This window comes from Perognathus longimembris, chromosome 2 (genome assembly GCF_023159225.1).
Source record: "Perognathus longimembris pacificus isolate PPM17 chromosome 2, ASM2315922v1, whole genome shotgun sequence".
NCBI lineage: Eukaryota > Metazoa > Chordata > Mammalia > Rodentia > Heteromyidae > Perognathus > Perognathus longimembris.
Genome location: NC_063162.1, coordinates 23,811,320 through 23,836,631, shown reverse-complemented (window position 1 = coordinate 23,836,631; position 25,312 = coordinate 23,811,320). Strand labels below are relative to the sequence as shown.

At 37.9% G+C, this 25,312-nt stretch overlaps 1 protein-coding gene across 2 annotated transcripts in view; it reads right to left on the bottom strand.

Annotated features, from left to right (window-relative positions):
* Hpse2 (heparanase 2 (inactive)) overlaps positions 1 to 25,312 on the bottom strand; it is a 436,035-nt gene that overhangs the window by 341,970 nt on the left and 68,753 nt on the right. The gene's annotated exons all lie outside the window — the stretch shown is intronic.

Below are 25,312 nucleotides of genomic sequence, written 5' to 3'. Positions count from 1 at the left end.
CAATAGCCCAGTTGCTGGCAAATATTTCAAAGAAGGGGGACTGTGAAAACCCAGGACAATAAAAATGTCAGATATTCTGAACTGTTTATCTCCAAGTATGATATTACAATGTTTCCTAGGGTAATAATATTTCTCCACTGAGACTGAAATTTCTCTGTATATTATTCATAAATCTGTATATTATTCATTTTTCTCCCTAAACCTGTATATTATTCATTTTCTATAAATGTTGTTCTAGTTAGAACGATGCTAAGCATGAACAGTAGCAACCTACAGCACTTTACTGAAATGATCATAATTACAAGATGATAGCAATTGTATATTTATTTTGCATATAAATACCTGGCCAGATGCCAGTTGCACATCTCTGTAATCCCAGCTTCTTAGGAGGTTGAGGGCTAAGGATTGTAATGCAAAACCAGCCTGGGAAGACAAATCTAAAAGACTGTTATTTCTAATTAGCCAGAAAAAATACAGAACTGGAGGCATGGTTGAAGTGGTAGCATGCCAGCTGTGAGCCACCAAGCGCTGGAAACCTGGAGTTCAAGCCCCAGTACTGGCATGCACGCATGCACACACACACACACACACACACACACACAGAGAGAGAGAGAGAGAGAGACAGTTGGGGGCAGGGACCAAGATTTGAGTTGAATATCAAGTGAACAAAAAGTTTTATTATTGTATTTTATTAAGGATTGTACAGCACGAATTCTCTTTTTTTCCTATTTACTGTCAAAGTGATGTACAGAGAGGTTACAGTTTCATACATTAGGCCTTGGGTACATTTCTTGTACTGTTTGTTACCTCCTCCCTCATTTCCCCCTCCCCACTCTCCCTTTCCCTCTCCCACCATGAGTTGTTCAGTTGATTTACACCAAATGGGTTTGCAAGTATTGCTTTTGTAGTTGTCTTTTTTTTTCAAATTTTTATTATCAAACTGATGTACAGAGAGGTTACAGTTTCATACGTTAGGCATTGGATACATTACTTGTACTGTTTGTTACCTCGTCCCTCATACCCCTTTCCCTTTCCCTTTCCCCCATGAGGTGTTCAGTTCACTTACACCAGACGGCTATGCAAGTATTGCTTTTGTAGTTTTTTTCTTTTTTTACCCTGTGTCTCTCAATTTTGGTATTCCCTTTCAATTTTCTAGTTCTAATACCAGTATACATGGTTTCCAATATACTCAGATAAGATTACAGAGATAGTGTAGGTACACCCACAGGAAGGTGAAACAAGAACATCATCAATAATAGAAGCTACAGATACACATGGGACGTTGAAAGTAGTGACAACTGTGATATAACAGTCGTTTCCATAACATGGAGTTTATTTCACTTAGCATCATCTTATTTGTTCATAAGGGCATAGCTATTAGGCTCTTGTGATCCTTTGCTGTGACTAGCCTAAACCTGCAGCACAAATTCTTAATTCCAATTGTTTGTTCAATTTCTCTCTATGAGAGTCATGATGACCCTCCACATATGCAAAAACCCTACATATGTGTCATATATGTCAATCATGTAAGATGGATATATACTCCACAATCAAACAATGGTAGTATGCATGGGAATTAACTTCTAGATTTCAAAAATAACCCTACTCTTATTTAACTTGTAGTGATAGCATTTCTCTAAAACTCCCTGTCACATCAGTCGTTATTCTGAGAGGAAGAAAAGCAGACAAAGATGGTTGCAAAAGTAACAAAACACTTTGCAACCAGGTGTCACCACTCTCACTTCAAAACCATTTTCCTCTGACAAACCTATCACTGCTCTCCTAATTCAACCAGTGTTTATCAATATTACTCATGCCATTTCCCCAAAGCTCATGATACAGAACTGGTAGAATTAAAATAGGCATCCAGTACTTTCTTCAGACCTTTGATGTCCATGGGGGCGGGAGGTGGGGGGGAGTAGAGTAGAACACCAGTTATTGACTAACAGATCTGAGATTAGCAATGACTTCACTCTTCTTCCTCAGTGTACATGTACACATTCATACCCATGCACATCTACAACACAGTGTACACACATATGTACAAATATATACCAGTTGTGTTGTTGTAAGTTGTAGCACTTGAACTCAAGGCCTGGGCACTGTCCCTGAGCTCTTTTGTGCAATTCTAGTGCTCTACCACTTTAAGCCATAGCTCAAAGTTAATTTGAGTGGTTAATTTGAGATAAGAGTCTCACAGAGACTTTTCTACCCAGTCTGGCTTCAAACCACAATCCTCAGATCTCAGCCTCCTGTGTAGCTAGTATTACAGGTGTGAGCCACTGACACCAGCCATATATACCTAGTTTAAAGAACCACAATGGAGGACTGTCATCAGTAACATAGAAGAACAAGAGGTACCAGGCTTCTTTAGCCTACATTAGAAGAGAGGGCATGATGCCATTCCTAGAGGATGTAAGACTATAAGATTTCTACAGCAAAGCAAAAAGAGTCAAAGGCAAGCATTCATCTTTTCAAGTATCTGCACACTTCCCAGGAATCCCAATTTTGTCTCTCTTTATAAGCTACATGGGAAGTAATGGCATGAAGAGGCCACCTGGGGTCAAACAGAAACAGCAAGAGGAAGTTCTTGGTAACTAGCATGAGAATCCTAATACTAGCTAACTTCCTGTGTCTAATGAGTGGAACCAGCCAATAGCATTGCATACCAATGAAGCCAAGAGGGTCACTCCCACAAGTGGTGGGAAGGCCTACCTGGCTTGCAAACCTATATGGTCAGCCTCCAGGACCTGCCTTAGACTACCACAATGCAATTTGGCAAAGACCAGAGGCTAGTTCTGTCATACCTAGCAATTTCAATCACTTGACCCAAGAAGGGAAACAACCAACATAACATATTTCAGCACAGGATAGGGGACTAACTCAATCACATGCAAAAGTTTAAGCATTTGCCTAGGTCTCAAAGTTCTCACATAGACACAGAGGAAAACCTCGAATTATACAGAGAGAGAGAGAGAGAGAGAGAGAGAGAGAGAGAGAGAGAAAGTTGAGCACTGAAGCTAGTCCAATCCATACCACATAGCAATTCTGCCTGACCTTAAGGCCTAGCCTGTCACTCCATCCAACTGAAGAACAAAATTAGCAATAGCCAAGATATATGTACAATGTATAGGACCAATCAAGGTGATTGCTGCACCTAGGCAGCCGCTCTACCTGATGATGGTGGTGAGCCAGTGGTCTCACTGGACAACAGAGCCCTGCCAGCAGTCTAGCCATGCCAAGGGTCATTACAAGCCAGTTTATCCCAGAATCACATGCTAAATAGAAAATATCTGTTCCTACAAAAGGAAAACTTGTAAAGGCCAGAAATCGCTGTACTATCAAACACACAGACATCAATGAGGTCATATGGACGCAAGGAATACAATCACTATTCCCTGACAAATGAACAAAGCTCCAACAGCAGACCCTATGGAAATAGAGACTTATGAAGTGAATTCAGAATAATCCTATTGAACAAGTTCAATAAACTGTAAGAACAAGTGAATAAAAATTAAATGATGTTTGGTGAAAAAATATATGAACAAAATTCCAAGTGGAAATGATTTAAAAGAAGTCCCAGCAATGGAGGACACAATGACTGAAATGAAAACTGCAATGGAAAGCTTCAATAGTAGGTTCCATTGTGCAGAAGAATGAGTGATTTCAAGAGCTAAAATATTTGAAGTTATCCAAGATTTCAAAGGGGGAAAAAAGATGAAGAAAAATCTTTAGGAATTATGGGTCACAGTGAAGAAAACAGATTAATAATATCAGGAATAGGAGTATCACTACAGAGTCTATAAACAATACAAGTGCTTTTAAGAGTATATTATGGACACAAATTTATGTGAATACATTCATTCATAGTTATATGAACAACTTAAGTAAACTGAGCAAATTTCTTTTATAAAAATACCTACAACTTGGCTGGATGTAGTCATTCAAACCTGTAATCCAAGACACATAGGAGGTAGAGATGGGAGGACCCTGGCTTAGGGTGAGCTTGGGCAAGCAGTGAGACCCTACTCAAAACCAAGCTTGACCTAACACTTTGTGCCTGTAATCCCAGCTACACATAATAGAGAGACAGTCTGAGGCTGGTCTTAAGTATTTTCAACCAATGTTTCTGGAACAATTGAAAAAAAAAAGGGGGGATATTAATGTCTCCCTGACAAAACTAACTTGAATTATAGTCTGCAGTGTAATTAAATGGACCTCAGACCTCAGACCTAGCTAAAGCTACAATGTGATAGCTGAAAGAAAACAAGAGGAAAAATTGTGACTTGAGAAGAGATGGAGATTTCTTAAGTGGACACAGAGAATTAACCATAAAATTTTTTTGACAAATTAGATGTCATCATAATTAAAGCCTCTTACTGTATAACAGTGAAAAAAACTGTTACAAATTAACCTGAGAAAGTATACACAAATTATGGGATATTCAGTAGAAAAATAGCTGAGGAGAAAAAAAACTAACAAATACTGATACACATACTAACAAGAACGTTAAATGGGCTTCAAAAATCAGACACAAGAGAACACAGATGAAGAGCAATTATAGGCAAAAATAATGTATAAGTTGTAAAAATCAGAACATTACTTGCCTTTGGAAGGTAAGGATTTGCCAAAAAGGGCTATTAAGAGGAAAGAAAAAGAAGAAAAACAGTACCAACAAACTAGATCAACTCCAATGGAGAGCTGAAATGGGATGCTATGGTCGCCGGAGGAGAGCCAGGAGACAGGAGACGCAAGGCATGGAGCTTCTGTGCTGAGCTCCTATGGACCTAAATAGAGTCGGGGGTGGGCAGGGTCCCAGGAAAAGTCTCCTGAGTTCAAAGCACAGGACAGGTCTAGTAACCTATCATCCAAGTCCCCACCCCTGCCTCTAGGAATTTAGGCAGGCCCATCACCTGAGGATGAAAATTCCCTGCCTCTACCATGAAGACAAGATGGCGCCAGTTAAACCCAATTCCCTATCTTCCACCACGTGGCCACGATGGCCCCAGTTAGACCCAGTTTCCTACAGCAGTTTCAACAGCAGGGGGAAAGAAAGTTCAGTTCCACCCAATTTATGTAATTTTCTATCTAGGTTTCAAAAGGTACCAAGTACTAAGTAAAATAAAGCCCGAGTGGTTCATGTACTTTGCCTGGACCAAGTTCTAGATGAAAAGATGGCCTAAATAGAAAGTCCCAGAATGCATCTAATTGTCTATAGGATATATTCACAACCAAAGGCAGATAGATTGACAACTAAAAGCAGCAGGCAGACAAAAACATGGGGTTTCATCCATCATCTGCTTCTTCCCTGTATTCCCACAAAGCACTTAGCTTCCACCTGAACCTCTCGGAGACCCAAACAAAAATCAATCAATAAACAGAACAAAACAATGCCTGTAACCTTTCAGGCCTTGCCCCCATGGGCTGAGAATCATTCCAGACAAAGCCTGTCAGCAAGACAACAGCCAGGACCAACCCAGAAGCAATCACTTCCTCCTCCTCAGTAGCCCCATTCAAGGTCAGTCAAGTCTGGAAAATTGACCTTTCCCAACATTAGCCTAGGATGCTAACCAAGCTGACATGGAGATGAACTTATTTTATCCAGCTGGCTGCAAAAACACATGCACAAATTCTTTCTTGCTCACCCTCACGCTAGCCTTTCCCTCCCCTCTTCCTGTTTCTTTCTTTCTTTCTTTTTGTTTTCACACATGCACCAATAGTCACGTCGTCATATGAGACAAGTGAACACTGAATCTTAGGGGTAGAAAAACCAGATGTTTCCCAATTTTCCTTCACAAAACTGTATTTTATATCGCGTCCTTCTATGGATTTATAGCCAATGAAGAGATGTTACTACATGAGCTCATGGAGGGGGGGATGATAAAAACTGGAAAGGAAGAGTCAGACAAGGCAAAGAGAAGCTATCCAGAAGGCTGCAATTGGAGAGGCATGACAAATGGGCAGCACAGTTTTTAGAGGGTTCCGGCAGAAAGGCAGATTGCCTGACTGGGAGAGATTCTTCGCAGCTGGAGCATTGCACACACCATCTGGAATTTTTTAAATCTGCTTTCCCCAGGTGATCTGATTCTCAGAGTGCCAGTGGAGATGAGAAAAGTGGGGTGGGGGGGATTGTATAGCTCGGAATAGCTTCAAATGCTCCCCCAAATTAGTTAATGAAGTCTTGTTTGAATCAGTTTCAGCTTTTCCTCCACAACACTGAGCCTCTAGTTTGGTGTTTACTTCCTTTACAAAGAATTGAATGTTTAGGCTTTCACCCTTCAAGGTTTTTCTGTACAGTGGAACAAAACAGGATTCCCAGCGTGGTGGTCAGAAAAAAAGGGGGTGGGGGGCATTCAAACTGTGGGATTGGGTCCAACTTTCCAACTTTCCTGGTACAAGCCAGCAAAACTTCATGTTCAGCCTCACTCTTCTCATCTGGTCTTAACACTGCTTTTACCTACTGCCAAACAGAGACTCCAGACTTAAAGCACTAAAGAAAAATATAGGTAAAAAAAATAAATAAATAAAGACAACTACAACCTTTCCTAATAATAAAGTCAGGCTTTCTTTCATTCAGAAACATGAATGTGTCTGTGATCATGACAGTGCCATTGAATAGGGTTTGTGTGAAGGAGAAAGAAGAAAAGGAATTCTGCCTCTAGCCTCCTTTATGTGCCTAATTTTTTTGTTGCTTGTCTAATTTTGTCTCCTCACTTTTTCTGTAAAAGACTAGCTAGTGATTGCTGTGGACTTTCTGGGCCATACATGTTCTGTTACAGCTGCTCCACTCAGCCATTGTAGCATGAGGCAGACATAGACAATATGCAAGTAAGAGTGTTGCTGTGTGCCAATAGATGGAGATTGAAATTTGGATTGCATGTGCTTCTCACACACCAAATATTGTCCTTTATTTTTCAATCATTTAAAAATGCTTAAGAAAAAAGTAAAATATCGTTAGCTTGCAGACTACCAAAAAAGAAAGAAGAAAAAGAAAAGCAGGCAGAGGGCCAGAGTTTACCCATCTCTGTTTTATACTAATTATCCAAGGTCATTATCCAAGTTCCATTTCCAGAACTGCACAAGTGGTACAGGAAAAGAGTCCCAGCTGTCTCATCAGGTAGATAGTTTTAAATAATGAAGTGGTCCATTGTGTTCTGATAACCAAAGGGCCAAATAAATGCATGCTTCAATAAATTCCTTTCCTGCTTTTCCACTTTCAAGAATTTTCTACTTTCATATTCTTTTCATAGATGTTATTCTCCAATATGAAGAAAGGACAATCTCTGGTGATCATGAGCATTTACAGATATTTACAAGTTAGTGCATCTAGTAGTTCCTTACATTGGTAATGGTAAAAGCTACTGTAGATCTCAGTATTTCTTTCCCCCACCCCCACCATGCTCTCTTGTTCTCTCTATTTTTAAGGAAAATACTAACATATCCAATGAAATAAAATAGTATATCTATCTCAGCAAGATTATTTTCTGGTAACAACAAATTCTTAGGTCATTTTAAAAGAGGGAAAAGAAGTGGATGTAAGAAGAGACGTTTAAACATTACAACTACATATTTTGGCAAATACTTTTCACAGAGTTTTTACTAATGGAACATACCTGGATAAAAGGTTCCAGGCCAGGGCAGGAAGGACAGATGTGTCCTTCCCTCAAATAACTTAGCATCATAGCTGAGCGCTGGTGACTCATGCCTGTAATCCCAGCTATTCAGGTGACTGAGATCTGAGGACTATGGTTCCAAATCAGCCTTGGCAGGCAAGTCCATGAGATTCTTACCTCCAATTAACCATTTAAAGCTGAAAATGGAGCTGTGGCTACAGTGGCAAAGCTCAGGGACAGCACCCAGACCATGAGTTCAAAGCCCTAGGACCAGCGCGTGTGTGTGTGTGTGTGTGTGTGCGTGTCACACATACAATTTAGCATCAGCAGTGATATAAGGGATGCCTAAAAGAGTAATATAATAACCACAAATATTTCATTTAATTAAATAAATATGATAATAATATGGAACCCCAAATAGTAGATATAAATGAAAGTCTAGAAAAATGAAATGAGAAAAAAATCTCAATTCCTAGACATATACTAGAAGAATAATTCCTTCATAACAAGAACAAAATTAAATAAATGTTAAAAAAAAAGCATAATATAATAAGATACTCCTCAATTTAAAAAAAAACTACAGGTAAAAATGGATCATTCCAGAAGAAAAAGAAGACAATATTACAACATTACAAAAATAGCAAAATATGGCAAAGAAAGCACAAAAGGCACCAAAAAGATAACATGGACATAAAAGAATGACCTTGAAACATGCATCAGGACATATATTTTAAGTTTAAAAATAATCTGTGTATTTAGAAGTTTAAATGAGTAATAATTAAAATTCTACCCAAAAAAATGCTAGAGTACAGCAGAGCACAGCCAGTATTATGTCAGACTAGATAGCCAGGTAAAATCTAATTTCTACAGTTCCACATCCACTTTCTGTAGTTGATCTGTGGCAAAAATCCATGAACATTGGGATCAGAGAGATCCCTGGAGATCCTTTACACCTCTGTATTTGTTTTATAGGGAAATCTTGGACCCAGAGAACTGAACTAAGTAAGTTACACGGCATTATGTAAGGAGTGGATGGAAGATTTGGTCTGTCTCCCTCCACCAATGCTCCAGTATGCCTGCTGCTTACCACATCCACACCCAGTGCACAAGAGGTGTGTTCATTCTCATTACTCCCTCAGAAATTTCTCAAAGCTGTCTTTCGATCTCTCCATTTGTAATTGAGGCTTACCTACAAGTCTCCATGTTGTGGCTGTCATTTTACTCAGTACAGCAGGGTGGTTAATACAGGTTCCAGAATCTATGCTTCAATTCCAGCACTCCTGTTACTGAGGACATGGCCTTGAACAAGTTCCTTTGCCTCTCCAAATCTCAAGTTTCACCTCCACAAAACAGAGAGTGTAATAGTACCTCCCACAAGAACATTCACCTGACGTTTTACAACTAATGTATTGTAGTACATGCTCTGGAATATGATACACATTCAAGAACTGTGAGCTATGGTAACTGCTAGCTACTGTTGAAGTAATCATTCCCTCTCTCCCACATTTTCACACAAGAGGCATGACAATATAAGTGTTAGGAAGATTAAAAGCATGGATTCTAGAGTCACTAACTTAGTTGTCTGAGCTTGGACAACTTAAGAAAACTTTCTGTATTATGTACCCAATCTGCAAATAGGATTGTGCCAATGTGCTAATTAGATATTTAATATAAAGTGCTTTAAATAGAAGTGTTTGCTAACAAAAATATAATAAACTTGTAAGATAGGAATTTCCATTCACTAAGAAATCTTAAGGAGAAATTTTTGGCATTTCCCTAAAATGAGAAAGGCACAGAAAATATATACAGTACTCCCACAGTAAACTGGTGGCAGAAGGAAGGATGGAGGAAATACACAAGAGGAAGAAACTGGCAGGCTAAGGAAGTATTCCAAGACTTCTAACAGTTTTCCTCCAAAATCCTTATAAAATTTTTTCTACTTCAATTAGTCAGAGTGGTTTTTTTTTATTTTTACTGCTTCTGAGCTAGACTATCTACTGCAATGTTTTATTTTACAAATGTTTCATTTTGTTATTGTTATTATACTATGCCCAATATCCTATACCTTACTATTTTTTTAATTTGATACTAACTTTCGCAAGGAGGCCTTGCTTTGCTTTCTAGATTTCAGACTGGCTAGGAGGTACTTACCAGTTTCTTCTAGTCTCCTTGCTCCTCTTCAGCCTGAATAGCAGAAGGATTAAGGAGAATTTATGACTTCAAGCCATGCTGAGACAAAAGCCTGCCCATAATAAGTTTTTTTTAATCAGAGTGAAATAATCCATCAAAAAGAATAATATTGTATCATTTGTAAGGAAATGGAAAAAAATTACATTAAGCAAAGCAAGCCAAGCACAAAGAAACACAGGTTGCATGGTTTCCCTCATTGGTGGTAACTAGAATATACCTATAAATCTACAAGTAAACACACTGAATGATTAAAATACACACACACACACACACACACACACACACACACACACACGGACATAATAAATTACATAGGACTCTAGACATTCACACACTGAAGCCAAAGGAGGACATGCATAGGAAAGGTTGACAGAGGCTCAATAGCTATGTGCATATGATCATATAAAATAATATTTTATGACGTGAACTCCAAGAAAAAAGATATATATACATATATAATATATATTTTGTATATATGCATATATATACTATATATGTATACACACACACACACACACACACACACACACATATAGTTGGTCATGGGGCTTGAACTCTGGGCCTGGGCACTGTCCCTGAGCTCTTCAGCTCAAGGCTAGGGCCCTACCACTTGAGACACAGCACCACTTCTCATTTTCTGCTGGTTAATTGGAGATAATAGTCTCACCAACTTTCCTGTCTGGGCTGGCTTTGAACCGCCATCCTCAGATCTCAGCCTTGTGAGTAGCTTGGATTACAGGCATGAACCACCAGTGCCTGGCTATAAGAGATATTTTTTAGTTGCTGCTGTTGTTATTTGTGTATTCTTTTCCTTTTGTTTTGTTTGTTTGTATTTGGGAGGGTACGGGAGGTGCACACAGAAAGGGTGGAATGAGAGTTAACAAATAAAACAGAGGTACTCACTAGACACTAGGAAACGAGCTGTACATCTTGTGGGTGGGGACAGTAGGGAAAAATTGAGAGAAAGGGGAGAGATGGTTCAAAAAGAGTTATACTCATTACCTGACTCATGTAACTGTAATCTCTCTGTATATCAACACTATGATAACAACAAAATACATTTAAAAATGTTTAACAAAAAACAGCCTAAAGTGGAAAAGGATACTACTCTTCCTAGCTTTTCCCTTCTTGCCAACAGATATTTGGTATCCAGTAACTAAATCTTCTTACTAAACACTTTGAGGCTATTTTTAAATACTTGAGCAGTTTATTTTTAAATGTATGTTTCTTCTTTCCCAATTCCCTATCTGACATCCTCTTATACAAAGGCTTAAGTGACCAGTATTGGAACCACAGCTTTCAACCAAAGCTATAGATCTGAAACAAAAGGACCACTGCAATGTCTGCCAGTAATCTGTCCATCGGCACAGCCAATGGTCAGAGCCAGAAGTCATGAAGTAAGCAAAGTAAATATCCACAGTCTGAGCCAAGAGCTATAAAACGAAGTTGGCAAGGAGAGGCAAGGAAGGGAAATGGGTGTCAAATCTAAGCCAAAGGAGCAACAAACACCTCATATCACCAGACCCACCGAGAGGTCATTAGAAAATTATGACTGCTGCTTCACAGACTATGTCTTTAAAGACTGTTGACCAACAACAGGGCCCTGAGAAGCAGTTAGTCTGGAAAGTAACAAGGATGGTACTAGGCCTTCTTTGTTTGGTGGCTTCTTGAGCTATTCATACATTCTCTATAGTTTCTCCAAGTATATTTGTTGTAGGTTGGATTTAGAATGTCCTCTCTTGTTGGTGTGTGCATTCTAACAATACAGGCCTAACTGTGAGCCCTGATTCCTAAGTCGTTGAATATCAGCCCTGATTCCTCAGTTAATGAATCTCTGTGAACCTCAGCTACTTCATCTGAATGACGATAGTTATCATTCGTACTCTCAGGAAAGAACTAGAAGATAATATGTATGAGCATCTTGAAGATATAACAAGATAAAAGTTGATTCTTTTAGACAATACATCATAAAAGTAAGAAGATAAGTGTTAATCTGAAAGAAAATATTTGCAATAAATATTTAACAACAATGTTAGTACCCCACATCATCTATAAACTTCTGCGAATCAATATGAAAAGTGCAAACCAGACCCACTTAGAAAAAAATGGGACGAGCAAACACAGGCAGTTAACTGAAGAAATGAAAGATCCTCCATCTTCTTAGAGGTCATACAATTGCAAACTAATCAGGACAATAGTATATTTCAGCTTACCAATACATAAAAAGATTAGCAGTGCCCATGCCAGGGGAGGGGGGTGGGTAGTACATGAAAATATACCCACAAGAACATAGATTAAGATGATTAAATGTATTTGTATACACATATATTTTCTAATTGTATGTTTGCTATATAATATATACACATAAATACGCTTATAAGTTTATGAAAAAGGTATGAAAATTTATATTACTTAATGACACTCAGGTGAAAAAAGCTAGGGAACATGGTCAAAGAGTAAGTTTAATGCTATATATACGATTATGTATATTATATATGATTATGTATGCTATATATGATTATGTCATATGTGCTTATATAATTTTATATATTATATACAAATACAAATGTTATATATGTATATAGTATGTGTTCACCAACTAACAAAGACTTTTTTTCATAGTTTTGAAGATTATGGAATAAAACGTAAAAGTTATCATTCTAAAGTTATGCTTACCAACCCAAAGCAATTTACGGTGAAACCCAAATGTGAGGGGATATTTCTTACCAGAATTTCTTAAGACTTTAGAGTCAATAAAATGTGGGGGAGAGGCGGAGGTAAATGTTATATCAAACTTTCCTTAATAGGAATATGCTAATTCTGTGTTAAGAAAAAAAATAACTTTCATTAGGAACAATATCATATTAGTTGTCTTTCTACTACCTTAACAAATACCTGAGGTAAGGCTAGGCCTGGTGGTGATCCCAGCTACTCAGGAGGCAGAGGTAAGAGAATCATTGTTGGCTTAAGGCCAGCCCAGGCAAAAATACTAGCAAGACTCTACTTCATACTCCATGGTGGAGCATTGTCTTTTCAGTTCCTTGGGAAAAAGAAGTAGGATGATTACAGTGATTACAGCTGATCCTAAAGGATGAGACCCTACCTGGCAAAACAAACTGAAGTTAAAAGGAGTGTGACTCAACTGCTACCACAAGGCCCTATGTTCAAAACTTCGTCTTGTCAAAAACACTAAATAAATAAAAATGCCTGACAATCAGCTTAGAGAGTTTCATTTTGTCTTACACTTCTGAGGGCTTCTGACCATGATCAACTGGGTCTGTGTCGAGATAGTATATCATGATAGATGGGAATGGAAAAAAAATAACATTGTTCACTTCAGGGCCCAGAGCCCAAGGAAAAGAAAAGGGGCACAGTTATATTACCTCCTCCAACGGCACGCCCCCAGTAACATAAATGCCTTCCCTGGATTCACCTTGAAAAGGTTCTACCACCTGCCACTAGCACCTCCAGCTAGGACCAGACCTTTCACACGCAGGCCTCTGGAGAACATTCTAAATCCAAACCACAACAACCATAATTGGCAACATTGTTCTTACAAAACTTTTCCTTTTCTTTATTCCTCTTCTCATATTTGTAAAGAATATTATAGAGACGAATATTTTTCCTAGAACATGATGCCATCTTTGAGGATGTTACATTTGAGCATATTTCTCTCCAGAATAAGAACACCAGCTCAGTTTCATGAGGTCATCAAGTTTAAGCATATATTCTTTCTACTTGATGACTGAAGCCGAAATAAAAATCATTACTATTTTATCTAAAAACAGGGATTATGAAAAGTTTTGCTGAGGCACATTCAGCGGCATGATTTGAAATGCCGAGTTTGCCTTTATAGCATTCACACTGCCCCTCTGGGCCCAATTTCCTTTTGGTGCTGCCTTTCAAAAACTAAACCCCTAGCTGGCTGTCTTCCAACAAAACCTTGCTTTCAGGAAAGCATATGAAAATCAAATTTACATTAATGAGGAAATATATATACAACAATAAAGCTAAATGTTAGAGATTAATTGCTTTTATTTAACATGAATACCCAATGTTGCCCAGATGCTACAGACAATAAAAATTGATGGACCCCATCCTTGGAGAACATGAAAGACAGATAAACATGCAAGCAGTACTGACTATGACAACTGCCTTGATAGGTTAAATAGATAGTTTTAAGAGAGGACTTCAATGAAGTATAAAAACTCAGAAGATTCTAGGAGAAATACCTAAGCCAGAGGTTCAAGAATGAATAGGCATTAGCCAGACAGAGGTAGTGTGGCAAAGGACTCCTGACACCACTAATACCACATCATGATCCTCACCCAAAGTGTCTGCATGTCCATGTTAAGCAGTGAAGTCTTGAACAAAATCCAAGCCTTCTAATGTAACAGTGTTCACCATTTCGATTATTATTTCCCTCACTTCTTTCTTTACCTCTCTTCAGCTTCAAGTGGTCATGGAGCACAACTGGACAACTAGGATGAGAAAGCATAGGAAACCACAAATGCAAGAGTGAGCACATAAGTCCAAGCAGACAGCTGGGGAAATGGTTTTGTAAAGCTTTTCTCTAGAGAACAAATGTTCAGGACAAAAACAGAATTCCCAGCAACATTGTATATGCCACTAAAGATTGTAGCTTTGTCAGGGCAGTAAATATTCAACGCCAATGTCCAAACAGAACAAATATCTGGATAGTCTCTGCCAAACCAAGATTACAAGCTATGACTATATCTTGTGAAGTAAAAATAATCAGCAATAAATTTATCCATTTTCAGCCAAGCAATACTTAAAGGAGAACTTATAGCTTCAAATGCCTCTACTAGAAGGAAAAAGATCTCAGATAACTAACCCACATTTCTTCTTTAGAAATCTAGAAAGGGGCAAATTGAACCCAAAGCCAAGCAAAGAAAGGAAATAGTAATGATTAGAATGGAGAACAAGTATATACACAATGGAATTCTATGCTCCCATCAGAAAGAATGACTTTGCCCCATTCATAAGGAAATGGAAAGACTTTAGGAAAAATTATATTAAGCAAAGTAAGCCAGACCCAAAGAAACACAGGTTACATGGTTTCCCTCATTTGTAGTAATGAGAATGTGCCTATAAATCTAAAACACAATGGATAGTAAAAGACAAAAACAATTACACCTGGACTTGATAAATTAAACAGGACATTAAACATTCACACAGTGAGACCAAAGGAGGATATTCTTAGGAGAGAATCACAAAGGTTCAATAGCTATGTGCATATGTGCATATAAAATTATGTTGATTGAAATGAACTCCAAGAAATAGAAACAAGAGGTGTTTTTTTATTTTACTTTGTGTGTGTGTGTGTGTGTGTGTGTGTGTGTGTGTTTTCTCTCTCTGTTTTTCCCCTTTTGTCACGGTTGTAGATTTCTGTACCTTTTGTTTTGTATGTAAGTTTATCTGATTTGCAGAGAAGGGGAAGCACAGAAAAGGTAGAACGAAGAGTGAATTAATTCACCAGTGATACTCCCTAGACACTATGTTGAAAGTGAACTATACAACTTGGTGGGGGAGGGGGGCGGCGTGGAGAAAAACTGGTAGAAAATGAAGGACGAGGTAATACTGTTCAAAAAGAAATGTACTCATTACCTGATCTATGTAACTGCAACCCTTCTGTACATGACCTTCACAACAAAAATAAAAATTATTTTTAAAAAATAAAATTAAGAAGCAAGGAAGTAAAACAAAATGCTTCCAAATGGTCAAAACTGTTCCAAATTGTCGATGTTAACAAGTCCAGTTAAGGAAGGAGAAAGGGAAAAGGGAAGGAGGGGGAGAAGAAGAGACAGAGAAGAAAGGACAGAATGGGAAGGAGGGAGGAAATGAAGGAGAGAAGAGAGGAAAGACAAGAGAAGGAAGAAGAGATCACCAGAATTGGGAGGTTAGGAGGGGAAAGCACATTGACACTGATCTTATATAATTCTAAAATTGATAAAGGAGTATTCTGTACAATTTTTGCAAATAAATTGACAACTTAGACAAAATGGACACATTCCTAGAAGATACAAATTACCAAATCTAATTTAAAAAAGACAAAAGGAATTGAGTTGACCTAAAAGGTATAAGAACTAAATTACCAATTTAAATTTTCTCACTTAAATAAAAGCTCAGATCTAATTAACTTTTACTGGTGAAATGTGTTAAACATTTAAGGAGAACTAATGCCCATACTTGATAAATTCTTCCAATAAATGGAGAAGGAAGTCATATGTCCCAAATCATAATATGAGGCCCTGAGCCTACTCTTTGTACCCAGTCTGAACAAAACCTGGGCCCAGCAAACTCAGTTGATTCTTATAACTCTTGATCTCAAGATGAATTCTTAAGGCCCCCTAGGAAACTTGAAATGTCAAGCAAGTTCTAGAACCACCCAAGATCTCAAAAGCTCTTTAACTACTTAAAAGGAAGTTAAGAGTAGCTATCTTAAGAAGATAATAGAGCAGAACAGTTTAGCTTACAGGGTAATATTGGGATCCAGTCATAAAATCAAATCACTTTATAGACATTTGAACATCCCTACTAGTTTAGATGAATATCTCCTATGTGAGTTACTGCATCTATGGCAAAAAAGTGATCTTCTTGCTTCAAAACCATATTTAAGTTTATAGTTTATATCACTGACAGGCACTGGTGTCTCAGGCCTGTAATCCTAGCTAGTTGGGAAGCTGAGTTCTTTTTTTTTTTTTTTTGGCCAGTCCTGGGCCATGAACTCAGGGCCTGAGCACTGTCCCTGGCTTCTTTTTTGCTCAAGGCTAGCACTCTGCCACTTGAGCCACAGAGCCACTTCTGGCCATTTTCTGTATATGTGGTGCTGAGGAATCGAACCCAGGCCTCGTGTATACAAGGCAAGCACTCTTGCCACTAGGCCATATTCCCAGCCCCAGAAGCTGAGTTCTGAAGATCGCAATTCGAAGCCTGTGGAGGCAGAAAAGTTGTGAGGAGACTTTTATTTCTAATTCATCACCAGAAAACTGGAAGTAGAGCTGTGACTCAACTAGTCTTGAACAAAGAGAGCTTAGTGACAGTGCCCAGGCCCTGAGTTCAAGCCCCACACTGGGAAAAAAAAAAAGTATATCACATAAAGAACTTTTTCTTCTCCCTTCTTTGTTATATATTTACACAGTCAGTGTAGTTATAGCTACAAAATAACAATACTCAATTTTCTTCATAGTTGTAACACTAAAATGTACTTAGCTGAATAAGTACATAAGATAGCAATCCACTGATGAGAGTACTAGTTGTTCCACGTACACTGAACAAGCCTGTCTTCACTTAAATAGGTTAGACATTACCATAAGCATAGCAGCTTCTCTTTCAGTGAGCTGAACAACTCGTCTACTTAGACAAATAGATTGGGATGTTTTCCCCATGACAATGAGAGGGAAAGTAAATAAAGACAGGGAAATAAGTGTCTCCACATCACGATATTGAAGAGATTTGGGGAACAAATAAAGCAAGATTTCTGTAGCAGTAATTTGAAAAGAGAGGTCCAGAATTTTTTGAAATTTTCCTGAGTTGAGAATGTAAGAATATAGATGAGAGAGACAGAGACAGGGAGAGGAGAAAAAAGGAAAGATAGAATGCGAGAAATACCAAAAGCATGATTCATGGGAAAAAAAATCTTGATCAACTGGATCTCATCAAAGCTAAGAATATGACGTTCTCCAAAGACACACTAATGGCAAGGACCTATGATATACTTTTTTTTTTTTGCCAGTCCTGGGCCTTGGACTCAGGGCCTGAGCACTGTCCCTGGCTTCTTCCCGCTCAAGGCTAGCTAGCACTCTGCCACTTGAGCCACAGCGCCGCTTCTGGCCGTTTTCTGTATATGTGGTGCTGGGGAATCGAACCTAGGGCCTCGTGTATCCGAGGCAGGCACTCTTGCCACTAGGCCATATCCCCAGCCCTATGATATACTTTTAATCATTATAGAAATGTAAATTACCATCTATCAGAATGGCTAAAACTATGAAGACTGATCATATGTGGTATTAGCAGGTATACAGGCCAATTAGAACACCCATAAACGCTAACAGAATGTAAAATAATAAGCACTTTCGAAAACAAGTTTTCTTTTAAATTTTAAACATACACTTGGCATATGACATGAATATTGTAACCCAAGGTGTTTAAACAGAAAATAAAAGCAGATGCTCATATCAAGTTCTATATAAAGATATTCATAATGATTTCATTTGTGACAGTCAAACAGATGAAACAGCCAAGTGTTCGTTAACAGGTAAATAGAAACTAAATTGTAGATTATTAATACAATAGGCCAGGTTTCAATAACAAAAAGGAAGGGGCTGGGAATATGGCCTAGTGGCAAGAGTGCTTGCCTTGTATACATGAAGCCCTGGGTTCAATTCCCCAGCACCACATATATAAAAAATGGCCAGAAGTGGCACTGTGCCTCAAGTGGCAGAGTGCTAGCCTTGAGCAAAAAGAAGCCAGGGACAGTGCTCAGGCCCTGAATCCAAGCCCGGGACTGGCAAAAAAATAAATAAATAAATAAATAAATAAATAAATAAATAAATAAATAAATACCAAAAAGGAAGGAATTACTAATAAATGCAAAATATGGATGAAGACCAGAATAAATATGTGAATGGAATAATCCAGTTACATAAGTTTGAATGCAAACTGATATATTAGACAGAAAACACGTCAATGGTGGCCTAGGGTTAGAAGAACTTGGCTGGGATGAAAGAAGTATGAGGGGCTGGGAATATGGCCTAGTGGCAAGAGTGCTTGCCTTGTATACATGAAGCCCTGAGTTCGATTCCCCAGCACCGCATATATAGAAAACGGCCAGAAGTGGCGCTGTGGCTCAAGTGGAAGAGTGCTAGCCTTGAGCAAAAAGAAGCCAGGGACACTGCTCAGGCCCTGAGTCCAAGGCCCACGACTGACCAAAAAAAAAAAAGTATGAGGAGCCATTTGGGCATCTTTAAATGTGTTCATTGTGCTGTTGTGGTGAGGACTTCGAGGTTGTATATGGATGTCAAAACTCATCAAATGTTATGCTTTAAATCCATTCATTATATTGTATGCCAATAACATATCAATAAAGCTGTTTGATTTAAAGTCAAGTATCTGAGTCACTTTCAATCACACTTTTCTGCTAAAATACTTTCCTATGAATAAAATTCTATCCTGATACAAGGGACTTGAGTCATATTTGAGTGTCAGTTGTCATTCTCAATTTACAGATAAATGGACTGAAGATGATACAGGGTAAATATATTGGCCAAATCCACAGAGATTGTAGGTGACAGGGCCCAGATCTGATTCCACATCTTTCTGGCTCCAAAATCCATGTTCTTTGCACTATGTTATAATCCACAGGAAAAATGGAAGACAAAATGGTATGGACATGATAGTATAATTACCTAAAAAGAACAGAAATGAAAATATGTGTCTTAGGCTCTTGAAATAAAAAGATTACCTTTTATTGTGATGAGAACAGTTAACATGAGATATTCCTTTTTAAAAACTTTAAGCATATAATACAGTATTGATAATGATGGCATAATGTTACAAGGCAGCTCTCTAGAACCTTTATCTTTCATAAAGAAAATCAGACACCCACTGAATATCCAAATCCACATTTCTCCCTTTCCATCAGCCTTTGGTAACCACTATCCTCTACTCTACTGCTGTGAGGTGAGTTATTTTAGATTCCTTGTATAGTAGTAGAATCCTATAGTGTTTGTCCCTCCATGACTAGTTCATTTCATTTTGCATAAAGTTCTTTGGGCTCATCCCTGTTGTGCATTGCAGGAATATCTTTTTGCCTTAGACTGAGTAGTCTTCCATTCTGTGCATATGCCATCCGTTTACCAATGCCCCTTTAGACTAATTGCAAATCAGCAATGGTAAGGAGCAGTACAACAAATACAAGAGTGAAAAAGTATCTCTCCCAAATCCTAATCTCAATTCTTTTTGGGAAATGACTCCGAAACAAGGTTCTTAGACAAGATAGTATTTCTATGTCTAATATTTTGAGGAAATGTCATATGGTGGTACCTATTTTACAATCTGACCAACGGAGAACAAGGGTTCCAATTTCTATATATCCTCATCAAAATGTGTTGTTTTAATTTTTATAATGATCATGATCATCTTGACAGGCATGAGATAATAATTCATTATAGTTTTATTTGTATTTCCCTGATTAGTGATATCAGGCATCTAATATAACTAGCTATGTCACCTTTTGACAAATGTCTGTTTCATTTTGTTTTACTAAATGAGTTTATTGTGTGTTTGAATATTTGGTACATTAACCAAATATCATGATATATTGGTTGCAAATATTTCCCCATTCCATAGCTGCTGTGCAAATATAGACTCACTTGTCTAATTTTGTTTCTGTTGCTTGTGTTTCTGGTATCTTGTTTGTCCAAGAAATCATTGCCATCATGAAGCATTCTTGCTACATCTTCTAGTAGCTATATAGTTTCAAGTCTTCTGTTTAACTCTTCAGTCATGTTGTATTGATTTTGTTGTTGTTGTTGTTCTTTTTTTTTTTTTTTTTTTTGGCCAGTCCTGGGCCTTGGACTCAGGGCCTGAGCACTGTCCCTGGCTTCTTTTTGCTCAAGGCTAGCACTCTGCCACTTGAGCCACAGGGCCACTTCTGGCCATTTTCTGTATATGTGGTGCTGGGGAATTGAACCCAGGGCTCATGTATACAAGGCAAGCACTCTTGCCACTAGGCCATATTCCCAGCCTCTTGTGTTGATTTTTGTAAGAGTCCAATTTCATTATTTTAAATGTATTGTTGCTCCAACATCATTTGTTAAACATTATCTTTATCCTGTAATATGTTTGTGGCATACTTGTTGAAGATCAATTGGCTGGACTTGGATCAAGTTGAGCTTATTTTGGGGTTCTCAAATTTGTTTTATTAGTACATGTATGTATAAGTGTGTGTATTTTCTATTTCTATAAATAATATTCACTGAGTTTTGATAGAAATATGATTGAATCTGTAGACTACTCTGGGTAGTGTGATTTTCCTCCAGCCCATTGTCTTCTCGCCTATCCACATTGGACATCTCAATTTATTTGGGAGTAATGTATTCCATTTGGTAGTTTGGTAGTTTCCTATGCTAAGTCTTCTACCTCCTTTGTTTCTTCCTCCTTTCTCTTTATTTTTTTGATAATGCTAGAGGTTGAATATAGGGCCTCATTTGTGTTAGGTAAGTGCTCTACTACTTTACACCTCCAGCCCAGCTTTTTGGAGATGTAAACTTGAGTACTCTTCTGCCTGAGTTGAACCTCAGCTCTCCAGATCTCAGCCTGCTGGGTAGCTAGGGTTCCAGGATATTATGTTGAGAGATAGACTCTAGGGATTACCAACCAAAACCACCATGCTTATTTTCTGGCTTCTGGGGAGCTAGAGTATTCTGAGATTCACTGCAACTCTCAGATACACAGAACAGAAGTCAGTCTGTTTGAGCAGTCCTCAGAAGAGCTGGAGCATTTGATCCATACTGGCTGAGAAAAACTTCCCTAAGCCCAAAGAGAAGCTGAGATCTGGGAGTGGGGGTTAGTAAGAGATCCCTCCCAACTGTTTGGATGTTATGATTATGGTAACATGGTTTCATAAATTTTCCTGCAACCTTAGATGTAACTAGTTCCATGTTTTCTCAGGTTACAGACACCTTTCAACTAGTTTCTCTGGATGTCTCACAAGAAAAATGACTTCCTTGTTTGTTGTTGAATTGGTAAGTTTGTAGGGGAGACAGAATCTAGGGCTTCCTATCCTCCATTCCTGACCACCAAAATTTCCTTATTTTAAAAAATTATTTTTGTCAATTTGCCAGCCTAATATTCATCAAGGGCTACACTTTAATGTAACTAGTTTGTAGTATGCTAGCAATGTTAAACGCTTTGCTGTTTCTTCTCTAGTAAGTGATGTAACTGTGCCTCTTGCACTTGGGAAATTATGGAAAAATGGAGATAAACACAATGATGCGTTTCATTCCTAATTCCACATATTCTATCAGGGTGAGAACTTGCTGGGGTTTGTTAGGAAATAATAGAGTTTATATCATTTTATTTGGCACTGCCCTGACTTTATTCAATCATATTGTAAATCTGAGTGATTCTGTCTATGTTTCTGATTTAGTTCCATTTAACAAACCAAAGTGCTGTTTTACAAGTGCTATTTGCAATTTAGAGCAATACTTAAATGATATCCTTTGAAACAAGGAGAATGAATTAAAAGCCATTGTTCAAGTGACATATGAGTGAAAGATGTTTTGCTCTATCAGTTTCCACTAAGGCCCCATGCTCTTACCAAATACATTTTTGTAGCATATTTAATCAGATATTTTCACATTTATAGGCCTAAATTCTCCTTGTAGCTACATCTTGGTTCAGTTTATTTGAAATAAGTTTCTGTCTCATATAATGGTGACTGCAAACTATATGAAGAACTGTGGCTTGGATTCTAGAAGAATCAAGAAGTGTCACGGGGTTGGTAGAGAAGTGAGGAGCATAAAACATGAGACCAAGGCCTTGAGTGTTTATATTCAAAGCAAAAAGGATGACAAATACACAGGAAAAATGGAAATGTATGTATTCTATTCAAAATCTCTTGCAATGAGAAGGGGGGAGACACATGGAGTGATTAGAGATTATCGAGGTATTTGCAGTTCTTAAATGTTGCTTTGAGTTCTGTCTAGTTACTTTCACATTTTCCTCCAAATCTCTAAGTATTTTCTCCTTTTCAGTGTTCAGAAAGAGAAGGGAAGGATGAAGAAAGGAGAAGAAACTAGATGAAAATACCAAGGAAGGAAAGGGGGAATAATGAAAATGCATGGCATCCATTAAGTCCAGGCACTGAAGGAATTTTTAAGACCTGAGTCCAAATTCCTTGACATACTTCCCATCAAGAATTGGGCTCCAGGGCTGGGGATATAGCCTAGTGGCAAGAGTGCCTGCCTCGGATACACGAGGCCCTAGGTTCGATTCCCCAGCACCACATATACAGAAAACGGCCAGAAGCGGCACTGTGGCTCAAGTGGCAGAGTGCTAGCCTTGAGCGGGAAGAAGCCAGGGACAGTGCTTAGGCCCTGAGTCCAAGGCCCAGGACTGGCCAAAAAAAAAAAAAAGAATTGGGCTCCATATCTCTTAATGGGCTTTTGACCATCAAACTCCTAGGAGAATATGGCAAAAGTCATGTAGGGTTAAGTTATTAAAGAACAAAAAGCTACTCCCCAGTTCTTTTGGAAGACTTGCTCTCAGAAAGATCCCTCTAAGAGCCCTATAACTTGGAAACCAAGCACCTGGGAAAAGCCCAGATCACACTGAGAGGCCACATTTAGGTATACTAGTTATTAGGGCAGGCTAAGTTCAACCTGTTAGTCATCCCATTTCAATCCACCTATTCCGAAAACATGTAACCTGTGCTGTCAAGTGAGAGAAAATATTCAAAACTGCCTTCAGCTTAGAGGGGGGAAAATTACATTAACATTCCATGCCACAGTATTTGTCAAGAAAACGAAGATTTAATATTGAGAAGGATGCAAGGGAAACGGAATCCTTATTGGTGGAAATATCCATTTTTCCAACTACCATGTATTGCTGCTATAAAACTCTTGGGTATATACCTGAAGAATCTAAGCCAGCATACCATAAACATGCCTACACACGTGTACACAATCCTGCAGCACTATTCACAACGGTCAAGTTGTGCAATCAAATTAGAGCCCTTCAGTGGACTAGTATATAAAGAAAATCTGGTGTATATACATATTGCATATACATATTCAACCACAAAGAAAAAAACTAGGTCATTTTCAGGAAAATGGGAGAAACAGCAGATCTACGATTAAGTAAGGTAAGCTCCTCAGAAAGACATGTTTTTCATACACAGAATCCTGATTTTTTTAATTACATATAAAGTAAAAAGGGGCTTACTTGGGAAGAAAGAGACCACCACAAGCTGATGGGGACAAAAAGTGATAAGGATCAAAGTACACTTTACATGTAGACTACAATGTCATCATCAACCTACTATTTCATATTATGAATATATTCTACTACATAAAAAAATGATCATGATGATGATGATGATGACAACAACAATAATAAGACAATTTATCTTAATGCTACCAATTCGTTTTCAGACCATTCTATTATATAAGCTACTCTATAAAATGAACTGAAATGTATTTCCTTTTCAATTCTACTGTTGTTAGTCTTTCTTCCATAGTTCTTCTAATTACTAAAGAAAGTGACAGCCTTATTAAATGAAAGTTTTTAAAGGAAAATCAGGGATGTGTTATACATGGCCACTACATCACCCTAACCCTAAACCTAACCCTAACTGTCAAGAAAAAGGCTGAAAAATTGTACAATCTACTGACACTAGAAAGTCAAATACTTTTCAAGCATTTGGTTATATTTTATCGTATCTTAAAAAAAATACCCAGAAGACTTTGGAGACAAATACAATGGGATATTCTAAGCACAACAAAGGGAGGTGAGGAGGTGAAAGTTTCCACCTAGCTCCTGAATGCTAAGCAATCTGTCTGTTGCTTTCTGTATCTCAGCTGAGTATATAAGCTAGGACCACCAACCTTATTGTATTTATCCTTAGCCATTATTTTTAGGCCAGAGAAGTGCAACAGAAGAACTTAGGGAAAAATAAATTTTAATCAAAATATTAGCTATAAGCCAGGCACCAGTGGCTCACATCTATAATCCTAAGTATTCCAGAAACTGAGACCTGAGGATTGTGATCCAAGGCTGACCTAAGTAGACAAATCCACAGAATTTTTATCTACAATTAACCAACCAAGATTTTTGTCATCTTTCATTTTTGTTAAGTTTTTAGCCCCTGGTACCTACTAAGTCCATATCATTTGTTAAATGAATAAACATAATGAATCCTCAGGGGGAAAAAAACATTATTATGATATTATTTCTGCTCTAGTCCCTAGGAATCTCGGAGTTCATATTTACCTAATTTAAAGTCTACAATTTTACTATGCAAAATAAAATGATACTTGGAGATCAAAAACTATATCATTTGGTAACAAAACAAAGATATGATTACTATATGTAGAAATACGTAAGAGTGATACAAATTCAACTTAGAGCGCTAAGTAAGGCTTTAATTAGAGATCTCTGTATTGAGTTCTACACTAAAACAAAGTTTAGGAATTGAGATGTTTGAAGGGTTAATGTTAACAAATAGACAAAACATAGAAAACTTAAATAAACCAGGCACATTTCCTCCAGAGAATCTGAGTCTTTCAGAATTTAAAGGAATATTACATGAATAGGGTTTTGTTTTTTTTAAAGTGCTGATTCCCCTGAGAGTTGGGACAAAAGGAACATTCTTCAATTATATCAGTAAGTCCTTAGATCAAAAATAAAAAAATTCACATCTCAAGGAATATGAACACTAGTAAAGGCTGCCACGAGAGAAATGATTCCTCCTGCTCTATAGACTT